This window comes from Eublepharis macularius, chromosome 8 (assembly GCF_028583425.1).
Source record: "Eublepharis macularius isolate TG4126 chromosome 8, MPM_Emac_v1.0, whole genome shotgun sequence".
In the NCBI taxonomy this organism is placed as follows: Eukaryota; Metazoa; Chordata; class Lepidosauria; order Squamata; family Eublepharidae; genus Eublepharis; species Eublepharis macularius.
Window position 1 is genome coordinate 77,106,669 of NC_072797.1, and position 26,209 is coordinate 77,132,877.

The following is a 26,209-nucleotide window of genomic DNA, read 5'->3' on the forward strand; positions in this document are numbered from 1 at the left end:
TAAACTATTGCTGTGCTTTAGCAATAATTCGTCTCTTTGATTCTTGCCCAACCTGGAAAATCCTATTGTGAATGCAACAGTAGCACAATATTCAATACTTTGTGGATGCAGCCACATATTGTTGGATGGAGAGGAGCTTTTGTTATCTTTGACGGGCATGTTCTTAATGGCAGCATCTTCTGTTTGGAACAAGTGAGCAGAGTGAGGTAAAAGTCAGGTTGCCCGTTCCTCAGTGTCTGAACTTTGAGGCTCATTGGTGGTGGTGGATAGAGTGCCCTTAAGTCATAGCTGACTAATGGCAACCCCTGGCAGGGATTTAATGGCAAGAGACTAACAGCAGTGGTTTGCCTCATGAGTACATGGGGACTAAATACTAAATACTAAGGCAACAGTGAATATTTGTCACACTGAATTGTACTTCCTTATATGCTATGAACAGTACTATTTGAATGTGTGAGTGATGGACTGCTTGTCTCTTACACACAAATAAAAGAAGAACATGGGAATCAATTGTGTTAAATTTAAAATGAACAACAGTTGGCTGTTAGTGCCAAATCATTGCCACCAGTCTCCTGATTATGAATGTGCCACAGTAATCATGAGCAGGCAAGCATAGATTTCAGCCAGTGAGTGGGCAAGTGGATGACCTTGACACTTCCACTTGCTGACCTGAGGCCCTGAGAACAAGCCCCAAATCCCGAGTCTTACAGCTGAAGCATGAAAAATGTCAACTCTATGTCAAAAGGCTGCCAATGGTGTGTGGTAGATTCGACACAGATGCCTCTGTCTCAATCTCTGGTGTCCTAAAGGCCTGAATTAGAATAAATTGGGCCCCCCAGTACATCAGCATTATGTAGTCAAAATCAGTTGCTTATATTGCCTACTGGGTTAATTTTGACTAGGCTTGCTAACCTCCAGGCAGTAATTCTTGGAGACCTCTTAGAATTACAATGGATCTCCTGGCCACAAAGATTTCCTGGAAAAAAATAGCAGTTTGGGTGGGTGGATTATGTGGCAATATACCCCCTGAGGTCCTTCTCCTCCCATAACCTCTCCCTCTTTAGGAACTACTCCCCATATCTTCAGGAATATCCCACCCTGGAGCTGGCAACCCTAGCTTTGACAAAAAAGGCACACTTCTTATTAAGTTTCTACAGGTTCTTTTCCTATGAAAAATATTAAATGTGCTTTGATAATACCTGTGCATTTAAGCTTTAGGTTTACCAGACATTAACACTGAACTTTAACATTGAGCTGGTGTGTAGCATAGTGGTTAAGTAATTGAGCTACAATGTAGCACTTTGCTTGTTCAGATCTCATGACTACCATGAATTTACCAGGGGCCTTGAGTAAGCCACTCCTGTCAGCCCCAGTTTCCCAGTTGTATTGTAAGGATAACAACACTGACTTTGTTCACTGCTCTGAGTGGGCACTAACCTGTCCAGAAAAGTGATATACAAATGAACTCTTGTTGTTGTTGTTGTTGTTATACACCCAGTGTAGTGTAATGGTTAAGTTGTTGGACTAGGATCCGGGAGAGCCAGGTATGAATTCTACTCTGCTATGGAAGGTTGGGTGACCTTGGGCCAGTCACATACATTCAGCATAATCTACCTCACAGGGTTGTTGTGACTGAAAACAGTGGAGGAGATGAGAATAATATAAGCCACTTTGGGTCCTCATTGGGGAGAATGGTGTGGTATAACTGAAGTAAAAGTAAATGCATAAATCATAAATAGTAACATACTTTAGAGGTACTATTTCTTCATCTCTTCTCTTTTCAGTTCTGCATTTTTCTGTTCAGTGATGGACTCACTTCAGCTCTGCTGGAGTTTGACTATTTCTGTTAAATTTTTGAGTTGCTACTTGCTGTCTTAAGCCCATTCTGTCTACTTCCTGTATTTGTCTCCATTTTTGTCATATTTTCAAGCTTTTCACCTGCTTGTTTTCATGTTTCTTTCAGGTGCACTATTATAAAACCAAAACAGAAACATGTTCCATATCTCTTCAAATCTCTTCCCCCTCATTCTTAAAAATTCATGAGTAACTGTTTCTTCTTTTTATATTAATTTCCTTTTTCTTTTCTAACCCCTTCAGGTTTGGTCTTTGTACTAATTTGATCTCTTTTTGTCTGGCTTCTCTCCTAATTATACAAGTCATAGGTTTTTACCTGAATTGTTCTCATTTATATTTCTAATGATATTATTTTAAATAAAATATGTAGCCATTAGTTTGTATTGCCTAATGAAGAACCATCAAGAAACACCACTTCAGGAAGAAAAATGGATTCTAGGATTCCTACTCATGGATCAACAGGCTGTCACTTTTGGTTTTCTCTGGAAGTGACATCACGTGCGCAACACTGGTGCCCTACATGTCCCCACCTCCGATTTCCTGCAGGTGCCAGCTGTCAGCTGGCAACCATAATATGGGTGTCTCCACCTGCCCTTATGGTTAAACAACAGCTGAAGGCTGTCATTTCATAGGCTTTCTCTTTCTGATTATATCCTCCTCCATTTTTTTGCTTGTTCAATCGCTATTTTATGTTTATTTTAGATTGTGAACTTGCAGGCAGAGTCCATTTAAAATGCTTAAAGTGCTTAATTGTTTTGAAGTGGTATAAATTTAGATGGGCTGCTTAGAGACCATCAAGATTTTCAGTGTGTAAGGTTTCAAGAGTCAGATCTCCCTTCTTGAAACATTACGATTTGAGATCCTTGAGCCTTTATATCCACGGATCTCCATTCTTACTCGTGTCTGAAGAAGGGAGCTCTGACTCTTGAAAGCTTACCTTCTGAAAATCTTGCTGGTCTCTGAGGTGCCACTGGATTCAATCCTGCTGTTCTACTGCAGACCAACACAGCTATCCGCCTAAAAATATAGATGGGCTATGTATCAAAATAAACTTCAGAGACCACATACCTGTAGATTGTACCAAAATAAGGAAGAAAAGTGGTGCTAGTAAAGTGCTAGTTTACGTTTAAGTGCCACCAAAGTTTTGTTTCTCCAATGATATGAAGAAATCGTGTGTATTAGTGGGTATTTTCTGAAATGACAATCTCAGTAAATGAGGTTTAAAAGTAGATAGCAATACAATTGTAATGATTTTATTTTGTTGTTGTTGTGGGAAAGCAGGACACAAATATATTAAATAAACTGGTAATAAATTAATATTACATATATGACCTTCACTGATGGTTGCTGACTCCAAAGATCTGAAAACCAAGAACTTACCTGAGACAAGAAGTAGGTTATAACACACAAGAAACTGATATTAGGCTCAGTCCTTTCCTTGGAGAGCCCATGCTGTGCCATAAAGTGTGGAATATGGTTGCTAATCTCTGGAGGGTATCTCTTCACCCTCCCCTGACTTTATCACCCCAAATCTCCAGGAATTTCAGCCTGGAGCTGGCAACCCTAGTGTGTAAACTTCTCTCATACACTGAGCTTCTAAGCCTTCTGTGGGAGTCCACTGAAATATATGAGTAAACGAGACATCTAAGCACTGAAAAATTTAAAAAGCTTATGAGACCACGATGGGTTAGTCTTTTTAAAAACTACATAAAGAAGAAAACAAATGCCTAAATAGGGTTTTAAGTGGCTTGTTGCCAGATGTTAATTGCCGTAGGTTACAGTCTTGGAACCACTTACTCTAGATTAGTATTGACTTCAGTATTCAGTAGCTCAGGATTGTGGCTTGAGGGAAACACAAAAGTGTTTGAGGCCAAGAAAACAAGGAGTGAAATATGTGATAGTTTAGCTCATCAAGGTCACCCATTAAGCAAGTGTAGGTCGAATAAAGTCTTGTCAAAACATTTACTTTCTTGTATATTTTAAATGAAAGGCAATTCGTCATTTAAAAAATAAATTAACAAGCTGTGACTTGGAGAAAGCCCTTGCATGAACAGAAAGCACTTTTGTAGGTGGTGGATCTCTGGTTTGTGTTGATTCCTGCTCTCCCCCCTTTGCTCCATACCCATCCCTACCCTCACAAGTGGCTTTCAGGGGATGCAAGATGGAAGAAAGAAGCTGGGGGGTGGGGTGGCAGATCTAAAAAGGAAGTGAGAAGCTCATTGCATTAGCAGAACTTTGCTCATGTTGCTCTGAAACAATGTCAGAATGGAATGTGAAAAATTCAGTTACCTTGACCACTATAGAGGTAATCTGAAACCCACCCCATTGCTTGAGCTCAAGGTCAGATACCCGTATTATACAAATATAATTGTAACAAATGTGTGAATCAAAACAAATATTTAGTATGAGACTTCAAATCAATTTTAGAACCACATCCTTTGCTAAATATTGCCAAGTATTTGTGTGTGTGTGTGTGTGTGTGTGTGAGAGAGAGAGAGAGAGAGAGAGAGAACAATGAATCAACTGGCATCCAATTTTAGCTCTCGTTTTCCTTCAAATTACCATTATATCTACAACACAGCACTAGAATCTTTCTACTTAATTGACTTAATTCTTTTTTTAGTGCATACTCTGTACAAATTAATAACACTAAGTTGCCAAGTTAAAAGAATCGCAGTTGCAGCAGTTCTTTTATGCATCTATCATGTAGAAATCAAATTTAAGTGCAGCAAACAATATCACTTATCTGCTGTTTTAAGCCTTGTTTCTTTTAAACTCATCACAGAGCCATAATGCTGGGGGATTTTTTAAAATTATCATATATACTAATTGTCAGTTTTATGATAAAATAGGAGATCTAAGAGTAAATGCTAAATGTGGCAGCAAGCCTTATATCAGTCTCCTCAGAAGTAAGTATCATTTAACTCAGGCTAACTTATGGGAATGTGTTCTCAGGACTGCAGACTGAAAGACTAAAATCCGACCTGCACCTACTATGTATTTCTTTGCAGTAGACATTAAGCCAAAAATATATAAAGAATCACTGATGTTATTAAAGACTTTAATTCCCTGGGTGTATTTTTCTTGTTTTTATCTATTTACTTCATTTCCAATGGGGACCCAAAGCAACTTACATTGTTCTCTTCTCCATGTTAATCCTGTGAGTAGGGTTGCCAGTCCCCCCAGGAAGAGGAAAAGGCGCAGGAATGGGCCTCCCGAGGCATGCTTCCGGCACGGCAATATCACTTCCAGAAGGGATGTAATTGTGCAGGCTGCAGGAGTACTCTTGCGCTTCACACTGAGTCCCCAAAATTGCACAATGACATCGCTCCTAGAAAAGTGAGTGTCAGGTCCCCCCTCCTAGTGGCAGTATAAGGGGACCTGGCAACACTACCTGTGAGGGGGTTTAAGCTGAGAGTGTGTGACTGTCCCAGAGTCATCCAGTGAACTTCTATGGCATAGTGGGGATTCGATCCTGGGACTGACATGCCAGCCACTACAGGCTAATAGTAATAATTAGAAATACATTAGTAATTGTTTGGGTCTATTTCCCACAATATCTTTCACAATAATTGTGTACATATTTTTAATACATCAGCAGTCCTTGAAAATATTATCATCTTGTTCTGCACTCACTCTTTAGAGCAGGGGTGGCTAAACTTGCTTAATGTAAGAATCACATAGAATAAATGTCAGATATTTGAGAGCCGAAAGACATGATGCACTGAAGTAACTTCAGATGAGGAGGTGGGTTTGGGGGAGTGTCCTGAAAGTGATGTCCCAGAAAGGGGTGGGGTTGGGTGCAGTATGCTGGAAGTGGCGTCATTGGAAGGGGTGGAGCTTGGGGAGCGCCATCACCTGACCTTTGATTTGGAAGTGATATCACAAAAGTGACATCACATCCTTGCTAGGCTTCACTCCCAAAGTCCCCAGATATTTTCTGAGTCAGACCTGGGAACCCCAACATTTTAATTGAAAATAAGAAAGACATGGAAAGAAGGAAGGAAGGAAGGAAACAAGGGAAAGGGAGGAAAGGCATGGAAAGAAATAAGGAAAGGGAGGGAAAGACATGGAAAGAAGGGAGGAAAGGGAGGGAGGGAAATAAACTAGACTAAAATTAAAATGTATGGCCATGGTGATACTCAGAGACCTCCGGGAGCCACACTATGTCTAAAAAAGCCACACGTGGTTCCTGAGCCGCAATTTGGCCACCCCTGCTTTAGAGAGATGATTATGGAGCTAGGATCACATGATCTGCTAGCAACTACATGAACAGCTGAAGCCCCCTTATATTGAACCAGACTTCTTTTCCACAACCATTACACAATGTTCATATATGGAACTGTTCTTGAGTAGTCAGAAGCCTATTGGGATCTGGACTGCAGGAGGAGGTGAACTGTGCGGTAGCTCACTGTGACTTTTTTGCTCAACACTTTGCAGATAAAATCTCTTGTATCCATATCAACTTGGATTCTACATTAGCAGTGGCAGGGTCAGATGGTGCCTAGATGTTAATTTGGCCAGCTGTTTGTGATACTTTTCGGTTTATTCAATCTCTGAGCAGGAAGGTTTGAGGTTTGCACCACATGGTGCAAAGCAAACCTTTTGCGATTTGATCTTCACAAGCCTACTCAATGCCAGTTTATGATTCCTTCTACTATATAGAGTGCATTGCAGTAATCCAATCTAGATGTTACTAGGGCATGCACCACAGTGGCCAGATCTTTGCAACCCAAGAAAGACCACAGCTGGCTAACCAATCAAAGGGGGTAAAAAGCACTCCTTGCCACAGATGCCACCTACTTATCCAGCAGTAGGCCTTGGTCCAAGAGCATCCCCCCAATTCAGTCCCCAAACTGCTTCCCAGACTTTTTTGTGTTCTTGGTGAAAGGCTGCATCAGCTGCAGAACCAATTTTCTCTTGAGTTTCCTGCAGTTTTTCTCCCTACATACATATGCCAGTTCATGCAGAACTCATTGCAGTATGGGGCCAGAACTGAGGAAAAAGCCAGTAGAGAAAAGATCTTCAAGTCAGAAGCCTGCATAGCGGTAATGTTTGAGGGAATATTCACTAATCGCACAGTACTGTGACCGTAGTAGTATCTTGTTTTAATACAACTGAAGAGAATTTCCACTATGGTGCATGCCCTGGTAACATCTAGCAGCTCTCCTTTAATAACTGCTTTTCCTTTCCAATTTCCACTCCATGGACCTTTGAGGCAGTCAGAGGCTGAAGAAGACCCCTCCCTTCTCAAACCCATGTGTGCACACCCACGTGGATTGTTGCTAGCCTTTCCTTGCATTATGCATAAAACACACAGAAAGGGATGGTGATGGTACCATGCCGTCTGCTACTCGAGACCCTGGTGCAAAGCAAACTTTTTGCGATTTGATCCTCACAAGCCCATTCAATGCCAATGCTATTGCCCAGGAAGCGCAGAAGGAAAAATGCACTCATGCATGCCACACACATCCCCTTCCCATCAACTGAATTAGTGCTAAGGGCTCGGTCTCTCCCCTTTGGATACAATTGGTTGCATGATGAGTGCAGATAGACTTGTCGTTAAGGAAAACAAGATGCTGCCAGATAGGCCAACGCTATTTGGGTAAGAACCGAAACAAAACACACAACTTTCTGTCCAGGAATAGTGCTTTACTGCCTCACCTTCCAAATGTATTCCACCATTCTGGAAGTCACTGTAACAAACTGAACCAGCAATTTCTGTGTGTTTTTGGCTTGTTTTTCCATTATACACATCTCTATTTAAAACTTGTGATTTCTATGTATATCTTTGGCTTGGAAATTTTGTTATGCACTCCCTTAGACCTTTATTCATATTCTGCCATTCTGCCTTCAGCAGGTTACCACCCTTCTAATCTTGAAAGGTGTGAGAACCTGCAGCTGGACTTCAGAAGATGAACATAGAGGTCAGATTCTTTCTCAAGGAAGTAGATAGTCCTTCAGATATGCTGGTTCCAAGCAAAATAGGGCTTTAAAAGTCAACAGCAGCACCTTGAATTGTGCCTGGATACAGATCAGGAACCAGTGTAGAAGGGCGAGAACTGGAGCCCACTACAGCCCAGTTCTGGATGCCACATTCCATAACACTCATGACTTTATAGGGTTGCCAACCTCCATGTTGGGCTGGGAGGGTCTCCTGGAATTACCACTGATCTCCAGATTGCAGAGATCAATTCTCCTTAGAGTTTCCAGGTTCCCTTACCCTCTTAGCAGGAGAGAGGGACCCAGCATATACCTTCTCAGTGCTCGGGAATTTCCGGGAAGTGAAGTCATCACACGAGGCTGGAGAGCACGAGTGTGTCGCTGCGGGCCTGAATCGGCATCCTACAAAGCGTGGGAGTACTCTCGGCAGCACGGTGACATCAGTGATGTCGTCACGCTGGCCCCAGGAACACTCCTGGGAGGACTGTTCCCTGCCTTCCCCCTCGCCAGCCAGGTAAGCAGTGGCAGTGGGGTGAAAGGTGGGAGCGGAGGATCCCCAGCCCCCGCTGGGAGAATGGGATCCCTAGTTCTCCAGGAGAAAACCGATGCTTTGGAGCGTGACTGTGTGGCACACCAAGGTCTCTCTACTCCCCAACCCCACCCTTTTCAGGTTCCACTCCCAAATCTCCAAGAATTTTCCAACGCTGAGTTGGCAACCCTACTCTTTCATGATTTAATGCATCTTCCCAAACTACAATTAGCTCTATATGTACTTTGTACAGTTAGAAGTTATAGATGTATGTTATTAAGTGTAACAGCTATAAGGATATGATTTTTTTGTTATTAAAAATTTTAATTAAAAGATTAAGATCCCATTAAGGGGAAAAGAAAATTATTAGATTACTTTTAAACAAAGTTTTTAGCTAAAACACTAACAGTGAAATCCTAAGCAGAGTTATTCTAGTCAAAGCCCATCTGCTTAGGATTTCACTGTAAGTGGTTATTGGCTATGAAATACGACGTTTTTACAGTGTACATGGAACCAATGGATAAAACTTATGATCTTCTCTTGAAAGCATTCTGCACTTCAAAAAAGCTGTGGTTTGACTTTGCCAGAAAAAAATAAGATATGATTAAGCAGGAAAGTTCTGTGGCACCTAAAGCGAACAAATAAATTGTGCCACAAGCATTCTTAGAGCAGAACAGAACAGAACAGGTGTATGATAAAGGTTAGGATAGTGAGATTTGAATGAGAACTAGTGGCTCATGCTTTGCAAACTAATGCCATCAATCAGTGGCACATTTTAAACATTTCATGTGCTAAGAGAACCAAGGGAAATATCTGCTCTTTGGCTTCCTTGCTGTGGGACACTTGGCATTGCATATGAACAAGCCCTTGATTTGCTGTGCTCAGAGCATGACTACCATCACCCTCTTGATAAAATAATTACAGCTTTGCTAATGCATGCATGTTTAGTACTGCATCCTTGATCTTTCCCCTGACCAATCTTACACAATTACTATCTAAGGAAATCACCTTTGTAAGATATTTGTGTACAAAATGTCAGAGGATTACATTTCAGCACTTTAGCTAATGGTGTTATCTTCCCATTTAGGATCCGATCCAATTCTGTCTGAAGTCAATAATTTGCTGAAGCAGAATTTTTCAGTCTTTATGAAATTACACACCTCTCTAAGCTTATTAGCAGTTCTACACCCACCCACGGAAAGATGATTGGGTAAAGTTCCATAGATCCTACATCTACTGAACAGTTTCTTGCTCTGCTAGCATGGCTCCCACCCCCAGATATATTACTACCTTTTCCCAGCCGCCTCCCAATACTCTTTCTTTCTAGATCTTGTACAGCTTCTCAACCCTGTCCCAGGGTAATGGAGCTTGCAGTAGTCATGCAAAGAACCTAACAGGGCTGTAGCCTGTGCATTTGTTAGACCTGAGGCTTGAGCTTTTATAGATCTATTACCAACAAACATGCATGATTGTGCCTGCCTGCTAGGTTCACATGCTCCTTCTGCTTTTTGAGAAACAATGCTGAATTCTATGCGATTTTACCTTCATTGGTCTGTGTGGATTCTGGGTGATACCCTTATAAGAATATTGTTCTTCTACATACTTCTTAAGAGGCAAGATTATCTAATCGAAATGACTACTTCTCATTACTGAAATGATAACCCATGAACAATTTAACACTGTTTAATTAGAGAAGGCCTGAAAGTTGCAATACTACAATCTTACTATAAAAATAGTATAATTTTAAGAAATACTACAATTTTAAGAAAATGCTTGTGTATTCAGGCCAGATTTTTCAGTAGGTGAAAACCAGTGTTGTGCCAATGAAGCCAGTGCAGCTAACATGAATACTTACTGAGATTCTTAAGACTTGAACAGATGGTGCTTGTCTCTGAACAGTATTGCTGCATTATGCTCTGTTGGCTCTGCACATGGATAGCAACTGTTCATGTACGACTGTGTTCACACTTCAGCTAAACTTGTGTCTGCACTATTGTTCCTTATCACATTTCATTTAATTTTCTCTTTCTGGTTGATACTAAGCTTCATATATTATATGTATGTGTTCCAATTGCCAGCCCCTCCCCCATCCCTGTTCACTTGGTTGGTGGGGGGAGGGGGAATAAAATGGGAAATGTTGGTCCTTTTCCAGCTTTTTGTGGGCTTTTGCTGCTGATGTCAGCAATGTAATGATTTCCTTCGTGCCTCAAAATGATGTCATCTCCTCAGAGATGAAGCCCTGGTTTGCAAAAACCTTGAAAGTTTTGCCCTCAAGCCGGAGTAGTTCTGGCATGGCACGGATGTGATTACATCAGTTGTGGAAGTGACATCATTTGGCCACTGGCAAGCATGTGTGCTAACGCAGGTGCACTGGTAAATCTCCCCTGCACTGCCTGCTGTCTCCCCCCTCCCCCACTGTTTGCCAGGGTGAGTGTGCAGGTGCATGTGTGGACATATCTCTTGCAATCAGGAGTGTGGGGATGTACTCCCAACACTAAAATTAAGAAGTTTCATCCATATGCACACATCACATATGTGTGTTCTGTGACACCCCTCACCCCGTCCAAAGCAAAGGGAACCTTGAGATGGGGTTTGGAGGCAGTTGCTCAAAAGTTCCTAAGCACTTTACAAAGCAGGTACTCCTTTGCCCTGGGATGAAATTGTAAATCATATAAACACATGAAGCTGCAATTGGTCCATCTAGCCCACTACTGCCTACCCTGATTGCCAGTGGCTATCAGTGGCTGACTAGCTGTCCAAAGTATCCAGTACAGATCTTTCCAATACCAGAGAGTCTGTTCCTGAGACATTAAAGGTTCAGATTTAAGAGTAAGCAGATGTTGAACAATTGGGATAGTCATGAACGAGATGATGCAATCATAGCAGGGAACTAACATTTCTTTGCCGCTGTCACTGATACTTCTTAGATCTTCCAATGGGATCTATAGAATGATCTGTCAGATTCAGTACACATTTTCTGCCAGTGTCTCTCAAGATGTCTCCCAGTTCTCATCAGGTCACCCAGCTCTGTGTTAAACTAGGGGGTTGGATTCTGCTCCAATGGCAGGGGAGGTCAATGAGGGGCAACTCTGTCAATATCTTCAAGAGGACTTAGCCGTGTTAGTCTGTAGTAGCAAAATGGCAAAGAGTCCAGTAGCACCTTTAAGACTAACCAACTTTACTGTAGCATAAGCTTTTGAGAACCACAGTTCTCTTCGTCAGATGCATCTGACAAAGAGAACTGTGGTTCTCAAAAGCTTATGTTACAGTAAAGTTGGTTAGTCTTAAAGGTGCTACTGGTCTCTTTGCCAGTATCTTCAAGGAGCTTGATGTTCCAAGCTCCCACTGCTGCTTGAAAATGTGTTTGGAATTCTAAAAACATGCAGAGCATTCCAAAATCTATTAAGATACATGAGCTTTACCAGGCCCCTTTTCCAGTGGGGTGTCAGGCAACATTCACCCTTGCCTTAAGCAGATAGTGGCCAGTTAAGGTAAGTTCTCTAATGCTGTGAAGCCAAGCCTCCCTTCAAATGCTAAGTCCAAGGTGTGGTCTCTTTTATCTGTTGGGCCCAGAACAATTTGAAAGAGGCAAAAGGCAGTCAAACAAGCTATAAAATCCTGTGCTGGTCGTGGTGAGGTATCCTTGGCATGAATGTCAAAGTCCCTCAGAATGATCCGTCTGGGTGCCTCCATTACCATGCCTGAGAGCACCTCTGCCAACTTGAACAGGGTGCCTACTGGGGAACTAGTGGCCAGTAAACAAGCAGTAGGCCTAATCTAATGTAAGTCCCTAAAGTAAGGAGCATGCAGTCAGTGTGAGTAATACATTGAACTGGAGTCTGCAGAAGTTGAAGGACTCATGAAAGATAATAGTTGCCTCTTCTCCCAAGCCACCTGTTTAGGATTGGTGGAGGACCACATAACCAGATGGAGTTTGTTGAGACAGACATGTCGTGTCATTCTCTTCTAACCATGTCTTTGTTATTCAAGCCAGATCAATTTTCTTTTTCTGTATCTTCCCATAGAGGCATGCAGTTTTGTGCTTCACTGATATGGTATCCTTGCCAAATAATGCCCATCTCACCTCCATACATATCAGCTCCCATCTGCACTGAAATAATCTGTCCATCAAACATCCTAACACCAGTGAAGATTTTCCCCAGCATGACTAATAAACCCCACATGTTCACATTCAACATATTGTTATCTACAAAGAAGCCAAACAGCAACCCATGTCTACAGTATTGATGTGTTGAAGGCAGTGCTGAGCAGCAGGTGTTGTTCAATGTCAATGCTGCTCCTGGTTTTCAGCTACATAACTGGTGCCACTCTCCTTTTCCCACAGAGGTGAACCTTCTTCCAATCATTGTGTGAAATGGCTGGACCTTGACTGTGCACCCAAGGTCAAGAGTCCTTGTGCTCTCACCCTTCGACTTTCACTTGGAGAATCACACCTCTGGTAGAGGCCTCCTTTGAAAAGTGCAGCAACTTCATACGTATTACAAACATGGGGAGACATCCAGTGAGAGGCACAAAGGCTTGGAGAGCTTCATGCTGATAAGCGTCACATGAAATGATAAAAGGCCGTAAAATCAAGCAAGCAAAGCACACAGAAAACGTGCAAACAGATACATTCAGAATTGTACTGGGGGGGGGGGTTACTATCAGCATTTCATAACTAGCTTTGTATTATGCTGGGTTTCTGTGTGTTTTCTTTCATTTCTTTGTAAGCAGTTGGAAGTCCACTTAGCCAGCCTGACTGCTTCATAAATACTAGTGGCATTGTATAGATAAAATGTATGATTATTTTAGATAACAAATACATGGACTTAGCAAACTTAAGCTTTGCTGATTTAACATTGGTGGGGTTTGGAGAAGTTCTACAAGAGCTTTCTATTCACTAATGCCTAGCCTATTTGTGCACTAGATCTTTTGTATAATGCCATTTCCTTTTTAAAAATCTGCTTCCTTTCTTAAGTTTTTCATGACTATACAATTTGAATCACTGGTTTTAAAACTTAATGTAGACTTACAAAACATTGAATTGCATAGTGTGCAGAGAAATGCATAGCAACTCTGTGGCAGTAATACTAATAAATTATAGAATAGCATTGCATTTCAGCCACAGATTTATTTATTTAGATATTTATACCCTGACCTTCTCCCCAAAGGAAACCGAAAGCAGTTTAAACATTGTTCCCCCCCCCTCAATTTTATCTTCACAACAAGAACCCTGTGAGGTAGGTTAGGCAGAGAGAGAGAGAGGTCACCTAGTATGCTTCCATGGCAGAGTAGGGATTTGAACCAGGTTCTGGGCTGACACTGTAGCCACTGCACCACATTGATGCAGTGTACATTAAATACACTTGAGTACATTAAGCCATGAGGGGAGATGCTTATTTTTAATTCCTAAATTCCATCTAATATTTTAATCTGGTTTACTAGGTAATTCTAAACAGGACTACTCAGAGTCCTGCTGAAGTCTTCTCCGTGAAGTGTTCTTAGAATTGCACTATACTTTTTTATTATATTTTCTAAGTTAGATGACCTTGTAGAAATCATCTGTCAGGTGCACTTAAAGTGAAAAGGGGAAAAATTATGATGACTTGGTGCCGATTTTATTGTACCTATATATGCCAAACACATTTGACATGGATATTAGATTTGCAGAGAACAGAGCACTCTTAGCTCCACTGCTGTCAACCCTTATTTATAATAACCAGTCTGTTAGCTTTAAGCTGAATACAGACTCTTCAGAGCTCATTATTCAGTGGACTAGACAGCTTTCAGTTGTAGTAACTGGGCATGTTCTGACTGCTAACTACTGTTGTCCATTGCAAACGTAAAGAGGCTTTCCCCAAAGACTGCAAGCAATTCACATGTGAATTGCTAACTACTGGTCCAGCATTCATAGGCCATTATATTAGTGGATGTTATGTTTTAAGAAATATTGACATTTCCATGCATATGCTTCAAGTAGACTATTAGAATATCCACTTCAGAGCTTACTTGCATGACAAATGATTGTGTGAGAGTTAAGAATAAGAGCCTGCAAATTTAGCTGTTTCCACTGGAAACAATAAGCATTTGCCACAGGGTGGAAAAAAATACTTCCCCTCTCCCCTCTATCAGCTCTTGGAAGATCTGCAGAATCTGTAATTTAAAAAGGCTCTATCCATCTATGGCATGTGTAACTACTGGATGTCTTATGCTGTCTGATTGAATAATCTGCCTTGATTCTCAGTAAGAAAATCAGGCTATAAATGGGAAAACAATGGCATAAGGTGACTTCATAAAATACTTTGTTTTTGTGATTCCTGCCAAATTTTAAAAAAAAATTAAAAAGGAAATTTGCAAATGACTTCAGTGAGCGATTCTATATTCCTCGAGGACCCTGGTTATAAACAATGATCTAGCTCCAGCTATAGTGATTTGAAGGCAAGCATTGGTGCTTGAAAATCCTGCTTTTTCCCCAAAACTCAACATGTACATGTATTCACTTGGAGATCAGAATTGCTGCAGCAAGATGCATTTCTTTTCCTCAGTGTGATTCCAGCAATGATATTGGTATGACTTTATTCTATAGAGCCTTCTACTGCTTACAAAGATTTGAATGTTGCCTTTTGTTAACTCCAAGCACGATGTTTGAGAATTGAATTCTACAAAAATTAAGCTGCAATACACTTTTGACGCAACACTCTCTGACTACCGATTCATATATCCATAGCATCTAGAAGTCATGGCTTCTTATGCCAGCTATTATACGGGGGTGGGGGTTGATGGAAATTCTGAACATTTTTCTTCATTAACAAAAAGAAGTCAAAGATACTATGCAAAAACATGACTAAGCAGAAACAACAATTGTTAACGGAAACAACGGATTGTGAAGTAACAAGTAAGGTGAAATATTTGGGAATTGAACTGACTGCAAAGAATATAGATTTGTTCAAGAATAATTATGAAAAATTGTGGATTCAGATTGAGAGAGACTTGATTAAATGGAATAGGCTCAACCTGTCATGGTTGGGTAGGATTGCAGCGGTTAAGATGAATGTGTTACCAAGAGTGATGTTTTTGCTACAGACAATACCAATCATCAGAGACTCTAAACAATTTGAAAAATGGCAGAGGAAAATATCAGATTTTGTATGGGCAGGCAAGAAGCCTCGAGTGAAAATGAAAGTTTTACAAGATGCAAAAGAAAGAGGCGGAATGCAACTGCCCAATCTGAGACTTTATCACGATGCAATCTGCCTAGTTTGGCTGAAAGAGTGGATGACATTAAAGAACAAGAAACTATTAGCCCTAGAGGGATATAAAAAAATATTTGGATGGCATGCATACCTATGGCATGACAAAGTAAAGGTCAACTCTATGTTCCTGCACCATTTTGTACGGAGAAGTCTATATACAACCTGGAAGAAGTACAGAATTTATCTACAAGAAGGAACTCCTTGGTGGGTGGTTCCATATGAGGTGATAGACCCGAGAGCTGTTGACAACGAACGACAATGTTTGACATACAAAGAAATAACTAAAATAGAAGCATCTAAACTTAGAATAAAGACGCAAGAGGAACTATCACCGAACTACGATTGGTTCCAGTATAGACAGATCAGAGATTTGTATAACTCGGACTTTGTAAAGGGAGGTATACGAATAGAGAATTCGGAACTAGAGCAGACCCTTTTTAAAGAGGACAAGAAAAGAATATCCAAGGTATACCAAGTACTGTTGAAATGGTATACTGAGGATGAGACAGTTAAAACACAAATGGTGAAATGGGCTATAAATTTTAATAAAGAGATAACAATGGAGGCATGGGAATACTTGTGGAAGACTACAATGAAGACAACGACATGTACAAATATTAAAGAGAATATTTACAAAATGATCTATCGTTGGTACATGACACCAAAGAAGATTGCGCTAGGGAACTTGAACACTTCTAATAAATGCTGGAAATGTAGGAAGCATGAGGGCTCCCTCTATCACATGTGGTGGTCGTGTGATGTAGCCAGGGAGTACTGGGGGGAAATAATAAGAGAAATGAGTGAAATTTTACAATTTCAAATAAATAAGAACCCAGAACTCCTGCTACTAAACTTGGGAATGGAGGGAATTCCAGCCCATCATAGGACGTTGATATTTTATATGACAGCAGCAGCTAGACTTTTGTATGCGCAAAAATGGAAAGTACAAGAAGTGCCAACTATTGAAGATTGGATTTACAAATTGCTGTACATGGCAGAAATGGACAAGATGACAAGAAAACTGAGAAATCTGGACTCAGGGCAGTTTAACACAGATTGGGAGAAGCTGAAACAATATCTGGAGAAGAAATGGGAGGTGGGAGGAAAACTGTGGCAGTTTGAGAACTACTGAAGTATAATAAAATGTAGAGGGGGGTGACTTTACCGGGGGGGGGGGGGAAGAGATAAATGTGAATTTATAAGCAGTTAGATTAACAGATTGATATATATATAGATATATATAGGTTAATAGATAGAATATTGATAGAAAATAATTAACGATAAGGTTTAAATATAAGTATTGAGTAACTAACAATATTTTCTTTCTTTGATAAGATTTGTATAATGCACCAAACTGAATGTACAGAAGAGTCAAATTGATTGACTATGTGATGAGTTATATAGAATTACCATAAAAAGATACAATGAGTAATATATAGAGAATAAGTCAAATTGTTTGATTTAAATGTAAGATTTTTATGGTTTATGATATATAGGTTTATGATATATAGAAATATTTAAAACTGGAAATGGGATAAATTGTTTATCCAAGATGGAAACAAAGACTTACAGTTTGGGTATATAACAAGAAAAGTAGTTAAGGATGTACTGCTTAGTATAATGGAGAATGTATATTTGTTTTAGATAGAGGAATTTAATAGAAGTAAGGGAAAAGGGACAAAGGGTGGGAAAGCTGTTGGAAGTCAACAAAAGGGGGGGAAAGGGAGGGGGTTAGAAGTGAAAAATTTGGGGAAAATTGAATGTAATGTTAAAAATAACGGATTCTAATCCAATAAAATTTTTTCAAAAAAAAAAAGGAAATTCTGAACATTCAGTATCTCTGAAATAAATGCGGCAGTCAACTGGTACAAATGTATTTGAAATGGAAAGTTAAAATTGGAAAGGAAAATAATAAAATGTGTTTATTTAATACTTTATTTATATTACACTATCACTATACCTGCCCTTTACAGAGTAACTTACTAAAAGTAAAAAGCACTGAACTGAGGAGCTTATAGTTTAAATTAACAAGATACATCAAATTCCCCAGTCAAATGACTATAAAAAGCAGGTTAAAAGAGTCACATCCCTCTCCAATTTTACAGGGATACCTTATGTCCTCTTTCAAACTACAGAGAATCAAAGTTTCTGATGGCCCAGATTCTGTTCTGGTACCATTCTTTCTTTTTTTTAAATTAGAACATTTACAGCACAATCCGGGGCGGGGGGGGGGGGGGTGTTACTGAAAGTGACCTGCCACTACACCAGTGTATCTCTGAGATACACTGGCATATCCCCAGGATACACTGCCATAGCACTTTGCTGCCCCTGTGTTGCAGGCAGCTAGCATCATGGCTACATTATTGACCCCTGCTGGAGCCCTACTGTTGCAGCCCACAGCTCTGATGGATGAAGAGATCGGCTTAGGGTCATGGTAGGAACCACCCCAGCCTGGGAATGTCCCTTTGAAATTGCCCATGCAACAGAACAGGCAAAATGCCCCCGCCCTAATAAGAGCAGACCTGCTCACAAGCCCCAGCATAGTTCAGGATGGTGACCAACCACAGCCAATCACACACCTCCCCAGTGGTAGCCTGTGACAAAAATCCCTAAACTTTAATATAGCTCAAGATTTTCGCCTAGAGTGTCTGGAATCTTGGACCTCTGAGGTTTACATTAGAATAACCCATTCATTCCAATTCCACGTTAGACCACCATGGGACCGTGTTTGGCATGGTAATTCAGAGAAATTAACAACTACTCAGTGGGAGGGACTATCCTTTTGGTAATTTTCTGATTGGTAACATTAGCCTCTGACATCAGAGATGAGGATTTACTCTAAATTGGAAAAATCATTCTCTCTTAGAAAAAAGGCTGGTTTAGGTCAGATTCCATTGTCTATAAATATCTGAGGCTTGGGGTTTTTATTTCATTCCCACTGGAACTGTGTGAATCTGGTAACCTCAGGATGGTGGGTGGAGATGAACAACATCCTTTGACATCTTGTCACTGCAAGGAACTCTGCATGCACTTTGGGGGATCTGCTACAGTCTAGGCAAAGTGTAACTAGTTAAGTTAGATTGAGTTTATTGCACCTTACCCAATCCTCCTCTCACATGGTCATACCCCCTACCCAACATCCAACCAGTACCCAACCACAGCTCCCCCCTCCCCACTATATGAACTTGCAGCAGGATGCCCTATAGCTCAAATGACAGGTGACCAGAGTAGGACTCTGTCTCTGACTTGCATACTTAAGACTGAACAGCCACTTAGCGATTGGACCCAAGGGTGGGGGGAGCAAATCTTCTTGGCTTGTGTGACTAACGTCTAATTTCAGAATTGCTACAGGTATCCCATCTCTGGAGACACACCTCCATGACCCAACCACACACTGAAATGTCAGCAGGCATGGGGATCCACCAGGTTCAGCCCAGAAGTCTGCACCCACTTTCCCCTCTCATGTAGCCTGGGTACTGCCTTCAGAATGCAAGCATAGCAGTTTGGGTCTATGGGGGCAATCCAAGCCAGCACCCAGCAGTATGCCCCATGTCATGTGATGGAGCATATTCCCAGAAAGTGTAGATTCCTGATACTGGGCTGTGCTTTGGTCAGGATCCTGCAAAGAGGTACTGCTCTCAAGGCCCTGTTCTGGATCCAGACTGAGACTGCATGCTGCCAGTCTGGCTCTTCATCTACTTTGCGCTGCCTTGGCTTGAGCCTTCCGCCGATGCCATTCTTGTGGTGTGGAAGGGGTCCTGAGGGATTATGGGCCCGGGTTTGTGTCCTGCCCAATGGAAGCCTAGTGACTATCTCAGGGGCCGGTGGCAAGGTCTCTCTCAGGCTCTGGCGGGCTGGCCTCTGGCACAGCTGGAGCATGGTCAGCAGGCGCCTCTGCACAGTTAGGTCCTTCTTGGTCCTCTGGCTTTGGCTGCTCAGGCTCTTCCTTTTGAGTATAAGTCACTGGGCCTGTCAGGGGAGGTCATGACAGAATGTGTGTGATGTAGCAGGGAAGTCCATTTGATTGGCAGATGCCTAATTGTGCCCTGTAGAGCTGCTGGCCAAGCAACCATGTCACCTCTTGTGGTGTGGATGCATGGAGACTCAGGATGGATGGTGCGCAAGTGTGTGGCATGATGGGATCATGCAGGAGTGTCTTAGCCAAAATGATGGATGTTTGGGTAGGCCATCAGCTGAGCCATCCTATTCCCCCTTTTGCAGTTTGTGGGGGCAAATCGTCAGCTGCAAAACTGTTGCCTGCCTGTAGCCCCTCCCCATATTGGAATTGAACCAATTCTGGCCATCCTACCCGAAAATCCTTCCACTGAGCCATGTCTCTGTTTCCATTGTTGTCTGCCTGGTTCTATATGGCTGGCAGTGACATCAGGGCTGCTGTAGAGTCCCTAATGCCTGATGGCACGCCTCAATTGTGTCTGCATTCTTTGCCTAGTGGTTAGGTTGTTAGTCATGAGGGTGGTGGGGCTGAGGGCTTGATACTGGCTTCTATCTCCCCCTCCCCTTTTCTTTTTTTTGGGGGGGAGGGTACCTGCTTGAAGCATGTATGATTTATGTAGACAGCACTTTTGCTGCTGATCAGAGTTTTGCCAGGGAGAGATGTGGGCGTCTTGTCTGTTGCGTTGGTGCCCTTCCCTTGTGACCTATGGTGGGACACTGAGTTGTGGGTTGTCCTGTCACTGGGTCTTTCCTCCCTGTCCTCTGGTGCACCATAGTGGGGGGAGTAGTGTTGAAAGGCAGTGGCTGGATTGGCAGACAATCATAGGCTGTGCCTGTGTGTGCCACTCACAGAATGTCTTTGGGTATTGCTGCCTGAGTGGTGAGTGTTGCCAGGGTGGTGAGTGAGTGAGTGTTGCCAGGGATGCTATGAATTCTGGTGTGCTCACTATGTGGTCTGTGCCTTGTGAAGGGGCTATTTTCTCCTTGTGGAATGACCATTGGAGTCCAACCAACACCACCACTATTATGTCGGTGGCTGGCTGCCAAAGTAAATCTCAAGATTAAAAAAAAATACTGTCATGGATATGGCTGGAACTATAGGGAAACAATTGATGGATAAAGTTATTCAAGACATCTATGCACACAGAAACAAGGCAAACCTGGCCCCATAACTAGACAGGCCACAAAGGGAGTCTAGAAGCCTAGAATAACACCTTAGAAAGGGGCATAAAACAATAGAGTTACATAGCTATATGGCTATGTGTAGATTAGAAGAGCCACATAACTCATATCAATATATACAATGTACCAAGGCCCAGGAGCAGGGAATATCTGAGAATGTCAGGAATGTATAACTTCACTGAAGCTGGCAATATTATTCGAGGATAGTTACACTGGTGGTGGGGGGCAAAAATATTTAGATGGATGAGAAACTTGTAAGTACTAATTCTGCATGTGTGTGTGTGTGTGTGTGTGTTACGTGCTGTCAATTCGCCTCCAACCTATGGCGACCCTATGAATGAAAGACTTCCAATACATCCTATCATTAACAGACTTGCTCAGATCTTGCAAACTGGAGGAGGTCACTTCTTTTATTGAGTCAAGCCATCTCATTTTAGGTCTTACTCTTTTCCTACTGCCTTCTACCTTTCCTAGCATTATTGACTTTTCTAGATGCATAGACTTTGTTAACACAAAAAGTAGCAAGAATGAACTAGCTATTGTTATATGTTTCAAGAAACTTTCAAATATGGATAATTTGTTTGGTGAATGAAATCATAATAAGTTAGACAAGAATTTGAGTCTCTGAAACAGCTATTGCAAAGAAAAGATTCTGAAACCCTATAAATATGACAAGCTAAACTGATAGCAAGCTTCTTCTTTCAAGGAGCTCCTTGTCTGTGACCTTCATATCTTTGGGTAAGATACTTTTTGGACTCATAATTACTCTCCTTTAATGATCTATGTAGTTATAATGGATATCATTTTCTGTTGATTGAACTGATATCAAGAATACTGAATAATATTTTGTAATAATAAAGGCTTAAAATGGAAGCAGAGACTCCAAAGTTGTATTATTTACTTACAATACCCAGTAACGAACCTAAGTCGTTATCTGTGGTGTACCTCTTGCCAGGAGTTAAATGATTTGATACAAGAAAACTAACGAGATGCTCAGGGCTTCTTAATTGCATGCCTATATCTAAATCAGGCACGTCCAGAGTAATTCAGAACAGTACTCAAGGCAAATGTATTTAATCCTAGCTTATGTACTACATCTAGTCATTATTTTTGTCATGTCCTGTGCGGAACCAATCTGATCCCCACACCTCACTAGTACTAGTGATCAAAGTAAGAATACAGATATCAGCATACAGAGTCCATATCCCAAAAGATGGAATAGTGAAATTCCAGCTGGATCCAAAAAACTCCATATGCCTCATTCATGTCAGCAGATTGTACAGCAGCATCTGGACTGTTTGTTTGTTTGTTAGCAATGCTGAATAGGGGGGAAAGGAGTCTTTGGAAACCAACAGGAAAAATATGAAACTTTGGACACTGTTGGGATATTTCTTAAAAAGCAGATGGGTAAAGAATCCAAGGGCATTGTTTTACCGAAAACGTTTGTCATCAGTAGGTAAGCTGTCCTAGGGGAAAAAACCCTTAAAAAGAAACAGAATGAAAAGGATAAGGAGAAATGAGAAAGACGAATTAAACATTTTTAAAAAAAATAAATCCTAAACTACAGTTTAGGTTTAAAGGTGGCTTTGGAATCTAAAACAAAAAAAAATAAAGATTACTTATCTGTCATAGAAGGCAACCATGCCTCAGTGAGCTAGAAAAGAAACAGAGGGAGGATTAGGAAAGAAGTGATTTATGTCTCATGGCAGGTGGATGTAGTGAAAAAAATTCAGACATTGAAGGATGGTTCCTCTTCAGCGTTGTCACATCTCATTTCACTTTTTAAATACTTCATGTTGCCCCCGTATTATTTTGCCTATATACCTATATTAGCCATATGCTTACTTTGTCATGGACATGTAGCCTCAAATTCTTTATATTGTTATATTTTCCCCACTTCAAGTACTGAGAAGTTCCTAGGGCTAGCACATATCTGGGTAGCTTCTTCTCAGAGAAGAGAGCACTGCTGTATTTACATACACACTGGTCGAGCACAAGTGGAAACAACAGGCACTTCTACAGGGCAGCAGGTCTATTGTCATAGAAAGAGCTCCCAGGTTCTTCATCCCACACTTGTCTGCTCAATCTTTTCCCGGTCTAAAAATACAATGCTTCTTTTTTTGCACATATCTGCCCTTCCACTAGGAAGAGAATGGGATCATGTCTTCCAGCCCTGATGGGCACTATAACAAAAGAATTTCCCAGAAGTTATCTGCATTACTATACCTTTTGTCATGTAGGAACCATAGTGATCAGAGGCCAAGTACATAGGATAGAATCATTCATACATGACAAGCTGGTTAGATTTTTTTTTTCTTACCAATTGTTGGAGTTGCACAGCTGTTTGCGTACTTACTGTGGTATCTTTGATGCTCGTTGAAAAAAAGGAGAAGGGGCTTGAGACGGGATTGTGAAGTAGTTTTTGGAATTACAAAGCAGAAGGTTTCAGCTGGTGAGTGTCGGTCAAGCATTCTTGAATATCTTAGTGCCCCATGACCAGAAAGCGAGTACAGCCAATACTATTTTCACTGTGCATGCACCAATATGACATTTAATTTGGCAGGAAACTACAACTTCTTGTGGATGTTCATTTTGATGCTCTGGGCGAGGAAGACATTCCTGAGACAAATATAAAACAACAGAGAGATGGAAAGCTGTATCAAATGTTGTGGAGAAAAATGTAAGAAATTATATTCTGTTTTATCTGAAATTCAAATTGACTTACAATAAAATGATAAAAATGCAATGCATAAATCTAAGAGTTAGTTTAACAGCATGGTTAAAAATCCATATGCCTACTAAAAACAATCCAAACAATTAGTCCAAGAAAACATTCAGCTGAGGAGAGTTCTGCAGGCTCTTAAGCTAGTACTGGAGGTAACTACTGCTGCTCTTCCTTCAGTTCCCCATACCGTAGATTTCGGTTGCTACTAAGAAGGCACACATTCTCATCATGGATGTCCATGCTTGGCGGAGAGAGAGCCTGTCTGCAGACTTGTCTAAGAAGACTGTTGGTGTGTGGGAACATGCAGAGGAAAGCAGTAATTTGGGTATATGAATCCCAGTTATAGAAAGACTGTAGGTAACAGCACTAGAAGCAACATGGAAGCGAGGTTGTCTGAGAATGGATTTAATATGTGTTTGCTGCCTCATGCCAAATTACCAACCAAAAGGCATACATCTACGGTTTGTACCAATTGAAGTTTCTGAGTGGTCTTCAAGGGCAGTCTGACAGAGAACATATTACAGTAAACCAACCTGGAAGTCCCAGAGGCATGGATCAGTATGACTGTTTTAGGCTGATCCTGCACTGGGCAGGGGGTTGGACTAGATGGTCTGTATGGCCCCTTCCAACTCTCTGATTCTATGATTCTATGACTGAGATAGCTGAGTCTAGGACGTAAGCTTACAAATTACATGGAAATAGAAGAGAGTAACAGCTTCTATATAAGTTAAACAAAATACTGGATCAGGTCCAATTAAAACCATACTTAGGAATTACTTTTTACCGGGGGGAGAGTGGGTTAGGATGGATCTATTGATGTATTGCTATTAGAGATGGGAATGAACCAAAAAAAAAAACCCATGAGATTCGTGGTTCATGGATTTTAACGAACCAAAAACCACGAACTGGAATGGAACTGGGGCCAGTTACGACCCAGTTAGTGGTTCGTGGGATTTAAATACCCCTTTCCAGCCGCTTAGCAGCAGCAGGTAAAGGAGCGTTTAACAGTTTAAAGGGCCCTTTCCTGCCTTGCAAGCAGCAGGTCCTTTTAAACTATCAGCTGGCAGGCAGTGGGGGGGATTCCCCCCCCCATCTGCCATCTGATAGTTTAAAGGGACCTGCTGGTGGCAGTGCCCTTTAAACTGCCAAACCCCAGCCCCCCCAGCCCCCCCCTTAAAGAGGCCTGCGATGGCGTCCTCCTCCTGTGAGGGGTGGCAAGGCCATTTTTGGCCTCCTCCACCCCTGCGCAGGCCCGCAAAGGGATGAAGGAGACCGAGAATGGCCTTGCTGCCCCTCAAATGGCTGCGGCGCACCGCAGCCATTTGAGGGGCAGCAAGGCCATTTTTGACCTCCTCTGCGGGCCCGTGCATGGGCAGAGGAGGCTGAAAACGACCTCCTCTGTCCCACTGCGGGCCCACAGAGGGACGGAGGAGGCCAAGAATCGCCTTGCCGCCCCTCAAATGGCCGCGGCACACTGCAGCCATTTGAGGGGCGGCAAGGCCGTTCTTGGCCGCCTCCATTCCTCTGTGGGCCTGTGCAGGGGCGGAGGAGGTCAAAAACAGCCTTGCCAGGAGGAGGGGGAGGACGCCGCAGGCCTCAAGGTAAGTGTGGGGTTGTGGCTGGGGGGCTGGGGCTGGGGGGGTAGGGGGCTGGGGTTTGAGCAGTTTAAAAGGACCTGCCTTTGCAAGTCCCTTAAAGGGGCAGTTTAAATGTCCATTTGGCCATTTAAGCTGCCCCTGTAATACGACCCAACGAACCAGTATAAAGTTCATGGAAGTTCCGTGAAAAGAACTTCCACAAACCCTGGTTCGCGAACCATGAACCACCCTGTTTCGTGGGATTTTTTGGGTCGTAATTAGGTTCATGCCCATCTCTAATTGCTATTATGAGGGTTGACATTTTAAAAAAAACTTTTATGTAAATCCAGTTTCACCAAATCAACAACATATTCCAGAAGCAAATTAGACAATCTAGAGCTTCTCAGAGAAAGTCTGATTGCATACTGCAAGAAAGAGGTACTTTAATTGGTTCTGAGAATAAATGTGGAATCCTCATCTCTTGCCAAAGATTCCCAGCAGAAGACACTCTGTCAATGAGCAGAAATGCATTATATGACTTCTTCATTTTGTAGATCTGATGTGGTCTTTTCCTGGATTTTCGAAGGTTTTTCAGTTGTGTATGAATAAAATATCTGACAACAAATGACAATTCATGACAGCAGTTACAGAAAAAATTTACTTGGCAATTATCTGTTAAATTCCTTCTGTGATGAATTCTTGTGCAGCTTATTAATGGTCTGTCATACAATTTTAAAAAGTCACTTCATGAAACTAAGATCACTTGAATAATTTTTATACTGCTTGGAATAATTAAAATCCACTTGAAGTCCAAAGTATCTATATCTTGTGTCAGTATAGATTATTCAGTCTATGAACTCTCTAACCATTGTCTGTGATGCTGTGATGCCACAGAAACCTGAAACAAGAGCTGTTATACCAGAGCTTTTACTTAACTGGAATGAACCCTCCCCCTACTTTGTGCTGAGCCATTGTGCTGTCACAGAATGTTCACAAACACTGTATCTGATCAGGCCATAAACTGTCACTACAAGGGGCAAGAGAAGCTATATGCCTCATTTCTATTACATGTATCCAGGCGCATTACTGAATGTGGAAATGCCCTTGGATATTTTTTCCGATTCTGTACCATTACAAAAACTATAAAAGGCTTTTCTGCCGACTTTCAGAAACAATTCCTGCTATAGTTAGT

The 26,209-nt window shown here is 41.6% G+C and overlaps 1 long non-coding RNA gene across 1 annotated transcript in view; it reads left to right on the forward strand.

Moving 5' to 3' along the window:
• LOC129335211 (uncharacterized) overlaps positions 1-26,209 on the forward strand; it is a 61,996-nt gene that overhangs the window by 3,990 nt on the left and 31,797 nt on the right. Inside the window, exon 3 of the long non-coding RNA XR_008597574.1 lies at positions 23,279-23,395. This is a non-coding gene — a long non-coding RNA (uncharacterized LOC129335211). The remainder of the gene's footprint in view (positions 1-23,278; positions 23,396-26,209) is intronic.